This window comes from Gigantopelta aegis, chromosome 1 (genome assembly GCF_016097555.1).
Source record: "Gigantopelta aegis isolate Gae_Host chromosome 1, Gae_host_genome, whole genome shotgun sequence".
Taxonomy (NCBI): domain Eukaryota; kingdom Metazoa; phylum Mollusca; class Gastropoda; order Neomphalida; family Peltospiridae; genus Gigantopelta; species Gigantopelta aegis.
The window spans coordinates 31,663,299-31,671,215 of NC_054699.1; the positions used below are offsets into that span (position 1 = coordinate 31,663,299).

At 35.8% G+C, this 7,917-nt stretch overlaps 1 long non-coding RNA gene across 1 annotated transcript; it reads right to left on the bottom strand.

The window, feature by feature from the left end:
• Positions 1–3,599: 3,599 nt before the first annotated feature.
• Positions 3,600–5,394, bottom strand: LOC121367732. Its single transcript, XR_005957428.1, has 2 exons — positions 4,759–5,394; positions 3,600–4,698 (listed from the first exon to the last, which is right to left on the bottom strand). It is a non-coding gene; the product is annotated as an uncharacterized LOC121367732 (long non-coding RNA).
• Positions 5,395–7,917: the final 2,523 nt, after the last annotated feature.

Genomic DNA, 7,917 nt, shown 5'->3' on the forward strand with positions numbered 1-7,917 from the left:
TCTGTAAAAAATGTGTAATTGTGACATGTATTCTCAGTCCGTCAGTCCAGTCTGTCTCTCTCTCTCTCAAAGCAAATTTAGTTTTTTGAAAAATATTTTTTCCAGGGGTGCATGACCCAACCCTCTTCCTCCACTAGAAACTCTGCTTGCGACAGTCTAGACCTCCCCCTGCCTGGTTTCCTACACATGCAACTTAATTGTAATTATAAACATGTACACTAAAATTTGCTGCCCTTCCCATTAATGATAACTCTGCCCTTTCTTCCTTTTTGCTTTCTGCCTTTAAATGTATTGCTCCCTCTTATTGTTTTGTATGTTAAATTTTATATTACATGTATGTTAAATGTTATATTACATGATATGATATTTGTATATTTGGAAAGGGCCTTTTGACAAAACCAGAAGCAACTAATTTTTGGTTAAGAATATTGTTTTATGTGCCAAAAATCAAGCTGCGGAAGTACATGTATTTCAACTATATATGTTTGAATGTACGAAGTTCCACGTGATGATTCCATGTATTTACCATTCCTTTAAGTCTGCAATCTCGAGTATTATATGTAGCTCTGAAGTTGATGTGGCCAGATTAGTTGTTGGCCTCTCTAGTTTAAAGGGACAGACCCGAGTTTTTAAACATTATCCAAACAAAAATTGCAAGCTTATTAAATAGCTGGTAACAACCTTGTAACAACCTTGCGACAACCGCGTAACTACCGCGTTTTGAGCTAGTATTTGGAACCTTTTTACAACCATGTGACTAGCTTGTTGCAAGCTTTTCTTGCATGCTTGCAACTAGGTTGTAGCAAGCTTGCCACACGCTTGTGAATACCTTGCAGCAAGCTTGCTCAAGCATGCAGCAAGCTTGCAAAATGAAAACATGCTTGCGGGAAGCTAGTGAGTTGAAGATATGCATGCAGCAAGCATGCAGTAATTATTTAAGCTTGCAAAATGAAAATATGCTTGCGGGAAGCTTGCAGAATTACTGACTACCTTACGCGAGCTAAATGTTAGCTTGCAAATAGCACCTTGTAACAAGGTTGTAACTACCTTGCGACAACTTTGCCGCAAGCATGCATATAAAGCCGTTTTTGATCATTTAAATTAGAGGTACTCACATTTTATTATTTATAATATTAATTTTCATACACCTGTAGTGGTTCTGGTCATCTAGGTTTTTGCAATACCCCAAAATTTATGTTTCATAATTCTAAAAACGACCATTCGTCTGAGAAGTTATGGTTATCGAGACAAACTCAAATTATTTTTAGACGATATTTTCCTGCTTAAAGATCAGACTTTTGCTTCTCTCTGTTATAACCACATCCAAATGTGTGTTGCAGGTTTGTAGATTAAACAAAAACTTAGTGTCCATTTTCACGGCCTGAAACTTGGGTTTGTGCCTTTAAAGATTAATTCATATACAGTGCATTTAACATGTATATGTGTAACTACCTACCGCCACCTCCGGTGTCTAGCATCTTCCGACATCTATGTAACGTATAAGAATTAATGGTCAAGATTGCAGTCTTTATGTTATACTCAGTATGCGTTGCTACAGTATTATTTATATTTTGTATCTGATATGTATATGCAGGTTTTGCAAATAAACATGAAGTAAGGAATTGTTTTCTGTTCAATTATGCAAATTTATAACTGTTACAGTAGTCAAAATGGCTATAAGAATATTTGGGGCAGGATGTAGCCCAGAGGTAAAGTGCTTGCTTAATGCGTGGTCGGTTTAGGGTCGATCCCCGTCGGTGGGCCCATTGGGCTATTTCTCATTCTAGTCGGTACACCATGACTGGTATTTAAAACGCCGTTGTATGTGCTATCCTTGTCTGGGATGATACATATAAAAGATCCCTTTCTACTAATGAAAAAAATGGAGCGGGCTTCCTCTCTAAGACTATATGTAAAAATTACTAAATGTTTCACATCCAATAGCCGATGATTAATAAATCATTGTTCTCTAGAGGTGTCATTCAACAAAACAAACTTTAACTTTATTATTCGGCATGTAGAATATACCATATATTACTGAATGTGTATGTAATAGTGTAATGGCTAAGCAGTCGTATTTAAGACCTAAGGGTGAGAATACCAGTTATGGAAAATCTTTTATATTAAGAGTACTGAAAGAAGGAATGTTTTATTTAATGACACACTCGACACATTTTAATTATGGTTATATGGCATCGGACATATGATTAAGGACCACTGAGATCATGAGAGAGGAAACCCGCTGTCGCCACACAATGGGCTACTCTTTCTGATTAGCAGCAAAGGATCTTTTATATGCACCATCCCACACAGGGTAGCACATACCACGGCCTTTGATATACCGGTCGTGGTGCACTGGCTGGAACGAGAAATGGCCCAATGGGTTCACTGATGGGAATCGATCCCAAACCAACCGCGCATCGAGCGAGTGCTTTTACCACTAGGCTACATCCTGCCCTTAAGAGTCCTGCTAAAGTACATGTAATCCCCTACTTGACCCAACTAATTTGCATATATCCAAGTTACATGTACCTGTAAATGGTAATGAAAATGGGTAAATTGCCATGAAAGTTAAAACTTCATCTGTAACAGTACATGATAAAGCTATATACAAAATTTCATCTCAATGTGTTCAGACATTGCAAAAGAAGTGTTTGAAAAACACATTTTCAAGTTAAAGGTCATAACTCCGAAATATGGGCAAATTGCCATGGAAGTCAAACTTGATCTGTAATCAACCACAAAAAAAAAAAATGGATTTAATGTGGATTGATCTTGGGACCCCCTGTACAAAAAGCGAGCATTCTATCACCAAGCTACATCGATCCTTATAAAGTTTGTTTTGTTTAACGACACCACTAGAGCACATTGATTTGTTAATCATCGGCTATTGGATGTCAAACATTTGGTAATTTTGACATATATAGTCTTACAAAGAAAACCCACTATATTTTTCCATCAATAGCAATGGATCTTTTATATGCACCATCCCACAGGCATGATGGCACATACCACAGCCTTTGATATACAAGTCGTGGTGCACTGGCTGGAACGAGAAATAGCCCAATGGAGATCTATCTCAGACAGACTGCATCAGGCAAGCACTTTACCACTGAGCTACGGTCCGCCTGAAGAATAATACGGTGTTGTACTAGGCTAGTTGGTGTATGCTACTGAAGAATAATACTGTGTTGTACTAGGCTAGTTGGTGTATGCTACTGAAGAATAATACTGTGTTGTACTAGGCTAGTTGGTGTATGCTACTGAAGAATAATACTGTGTTGTACTAGGCTAATTGGTGTATGCTACTAAAGAATAATACTGTTGTACTAGGCTAATTGGTGTATGCTACTGAAGAATAATAGTGTTGTACTAGGCTAGTTGGTGTATGCTACTGAAGAATAATACTGTGTTGTACTAGGCTAGTTGGTGTATGCTACTGAAGAATAATACTGTGTTGTACTAGGCTAGTTGGTGTATGCTACTGAAGAATGATAATGTGTTGTACCAGGCTAATTGATGTATGCTACTGAAGAATGCATGCCTGGCCCAGGAAATAAAATCACATTGTTCCCGACAAAATCAACAAACTTATTTCATATTTATAAATACCATGTTTATTCAATAAAACAGATTGAATTATTTCAAATTTTGATTTCAACAAGATGCACAAACTGAAATCTGAAGAATCATATAAAATGTTGCGTGTAACATTTAACAATGGCCAACATTTTCAATTACACAGATTTTAAAAATTAATAGTATTTTTTAAATAACTACTAGTGAGTTACACTCCCATTTGTCAAAAAGAAAAAAAAGTAAAAAAGAAAAGAGGAGAAAAAGTAAAATATAGTCCCGGTTAGCAAGATTAACAACAAAATAGCTTTCTTTGCTTAAGTGTACACCTTGTGGTTTTAAACTGAAACAATAAGAGTTAAAATAACAGTATTAATAATATTTTTTCTGAAATTATGAAAAAAACTATCAAAATCCTGTCACACAGGCATGTATACGTGTGGATATTATGACCTAGCGATTGGAACCCTGTAAATCAAAACCCTGTCAACATACCACAGAGTGTGTGAGTGCAGGGGGTGGGTATTTTCCAGGGTATCGGGTGTCTCTCCACCCCCCACCTCACCCACCCGTCTAGTCCAGCCCCCATCTTGGATAAATTCCTGCAAACACAGGCCTCTTAGAATTAAAAATCTGCAGAAACCATTTATGGATTACACAAAAACAAATTCAGGTAACCCATTTTGTTTTTAGGTAACCCATCATGACCATGTATAAATATGTCCTAAATTCAATATGTGAACGAAAATGGATTGCACGAACGAAAGTATCGCTCTTGCAATTTTCAGATGCCCGCAAAACATGCCCTCACTGTCAAATAAAACTGGAGCCAATTTCACAAAACATCGTAAATTTACATCTGCGACTAGCAGTTATACTGGGCAAACATTCACATGTTTGGCATCTATTTCACGCAGAAAATGTCATCATTACGGAAGATGGTGCATTTTAAGGACGAAATGAAATAAATTATGTATATTTTTATAACTATATTCGTTGTACTACAATAGTAATACGAACTGTGGTTTTGTCGTAGATTTTCGTTTACATGCAAAACTAGCTAGGCTTACTATGTTTTGTGAAATTGGGTTCTGGGCCCCGTTCCACTAAGCGATCTTAGCCCTAAGATCGCTTCGTGGAATGGGGCCCTGGTCGTGAACGTAGGGGCCCTGATCGTAGCACTAAGATCGCTTCGTGGAACGGGGCCCTGGTCGTGAACCTTTTTGTGCCAAATATATGTTCTGTTGTGGATCTGCCATTACATTATTACAGGAATCTACACTAGCTCAGTTGTTAAATGCCAACCCGAGGTGACATGATGAAAGCCCTTTAGAAGATCCATCATGGCATTGGTTTCCTGTCCCAGCCAGTGGCACACAACTGATGTATCAAGCAATGCATGTTTTGTCCTGTCAGTGGGAAAATTTATATAAAAGATTCCCCTTGCCGCTAATGAAAAAAAAAAATGTATCAAGTTTCCTCCGAGGAATTATGAAACCCAGTCCGAATAATGATTAACAAGTTGTTCCTACGTTTGCTTTCATGTAAGTGCTGCAAAGCTACACTAAACATTGCACACTTTATTTGAAAACATGGATAACGTATTTATTCATACGTGATCTCATTCTTGATCACTGTCAGTATGAACACTACACAACAGCAGACGGTGAATATTGCACACGTTAAATAGAAAAAAAGCCCAGTTTGTTTTGTTTAACGACACCACTAGAGCACATTGATTTATTAATCATCGGCTATTGGATGTCAAACATATGGTCCTTTTGAGTCATAGAAATGAAACCCGCTACGTATTTCCATTAGCAACAAGGGATCTTTTATATGCACCATCCCATAGACAGGATAGCACATACCGTGGCCTTTGATATACCAGTCGTGGTCCACTGGCTAGAGTGAGAAATAGCCCGATAGGCCCACCGACGGGGATTGATCCTAGACCGACCGTGCATCAAGCGAGCGGTTTTTCCCCTCCCTACGTTACATCAAGTGTGATAATCTAATGAAGGGAGATAATTGTTGGTCATCCCCCCCCCCCCCCCACACACACCTTTTCATTTAGCTGAAAAGATTTTTTACTTCAAGAATTTTAATAATTTTTATATTTTTTTTATAAAACTAAACTAGCCTTTATTTGAAATGAAAGCATGAAACATTACATAATATCATCTGTATTTTAATGGTGTGGTGGTTAAGCCTTTGGACTTGAGGCTGGCTATAGAATGTCAAATAACTGATAATTGTAACAGTCAGGGGAAACATGCAACATTTTTCCCCATTAGCAGCAAAAGGTTTTTATATGTACTCTCCTACAGGACATCACATACCACATCATTTGATATACCAGTTGTGGAGCACGGGCTGAGATGAGGAAAAACTCAATCAGAGGATGGGTCCAACAAGGGGATTTGATCTCTAGACCCAAGAATGTCAGGTGAGTGCTTTACCGACTGAACTAAATCGCGCCAAACTAGGTTATGCTGCCTCGTGTCCAACGTGTTGACAGGAACAAGCTCACATATAAGCATGCTCATAACAATATATTGTGATGCACTTCAACAGGTGGTTTATTATTTATTTAATTAAAAAATATATATATACATGCAATCTTGTTCCATCCCAATATTTCTCACCCATACAATGTCATGTTTAACCATTTTTATTTTTTTTACATAATTTTATTTTTTTCAGAACATGTCCCAACATGAATTATTACATTTTGATCCCTCAGTAAACAACTTTTGTCTCAATATATGAGTGTTCATAAGAACAAGTCTTAATATATACTGAACTCAATTAAAAACTCATCACCTAATTTTCAGTTGTTAATTGCTATCGCATGTGTGGTTGCTATAAAACACACACTAACAATAAATGTTGTATAGATTTTTGTAGTTATTTACTGCGCTACCAGAATACATCCAGTTATACGAAGTCAGTTAAATATTATATTATTTATTCTCATTCATGTATATATATCCTTTTTCTTACACACCTATTGGTGAGAACACCATGTGTTATTTTTTATAACACATGGTTGTTTACACATGTACGTGTGCTAACAATTTCAAGACATATGATGACCAGGTTACCACTGCCATACATCCAATGAAAAACTACACGATGGAAATCGATTACATTGTGATGGCTGAAAATAACTTAGTCGAAAAAGATGTTAAAATTTGCTTAAACCCTGGTTTTTGAGGATATGTAACAAATAGAATAATATATTCGTGTCCGTTAGATACCATTTATCTCAAACTCATTAGATACATTCTAAAACAACTCATTGTGATAATAAGTGGTATCCAACGGCCACTCATGTATTATCTTTTTACAACTTCAAAACTAACTGGTATGATTTCAATGGAATTCAGTATATTTTATTATATTTTAACAACAAAACAAATAAAAAAATAATATACTTTTTATACATACATGTACATCATAAAAACATATCCCAATTAATGTATTCCAGCATGTTTTATTACATTTTAACAATATTCCCCACATCTTTATTACATTTTAACAATATTCCCCACCTCCCCCACATCTTCATAGAAACACGTCTACATATAAACATGTATGTAAACAAACTCATTCAATCAAACATACACTACCAGATTCAATCTTTACTGAAATTAAATTAAATACTAATATAGATTTTCAAAAAAGAAAATTAAATAACTATTATAAATAATTACAGTTATTTAGTTTTCTCTTTTGGGAAGTAACTAAATTCTTCTCCATCAATAAAGTTTTCCTACGTTTATCAAATAGTAGTTCAGATTAACACAATTGAGACACATCGGGTATCGGAGTAAGCAATGTCTGGTAACCCATGAATAAATTACCACAAAATACAGTCTGACCATGTCACAAATTTGTTGTTATAAATTCACCATTCCTATTATTTGTATTATACTAAAGAGAATCATCTGGCACATAAAAACCTTTATTTTATATCACAATTCTCAGTGCATCAGTAGTACTTGTATGTGCATCTTTTATTTCAATAAAACACAACTGACAGAGTTGGCCAACAAGCCAATCTCTCGACTTCTACGACTGTCCAGTTGCTAAGTAGTGTCGGAAATAGAATAAAAATTATTTTCGTTGATTATTTCTTAAATATTAAACAGATAAGTATATATTTTGTAAATATCTATTTAATGATAGTCTACCTAATTTAGCATTTACTTGTTTTGGCTCTCATTGATGTACAAGGTGGTGTTTACTCTTGAAATTAAAAGAAAGATGTCAGTAAACAGGTGATTTGTGCACTTTATTGGAACAGTCTATAACACATAAGTCTTGAGTGCTCTT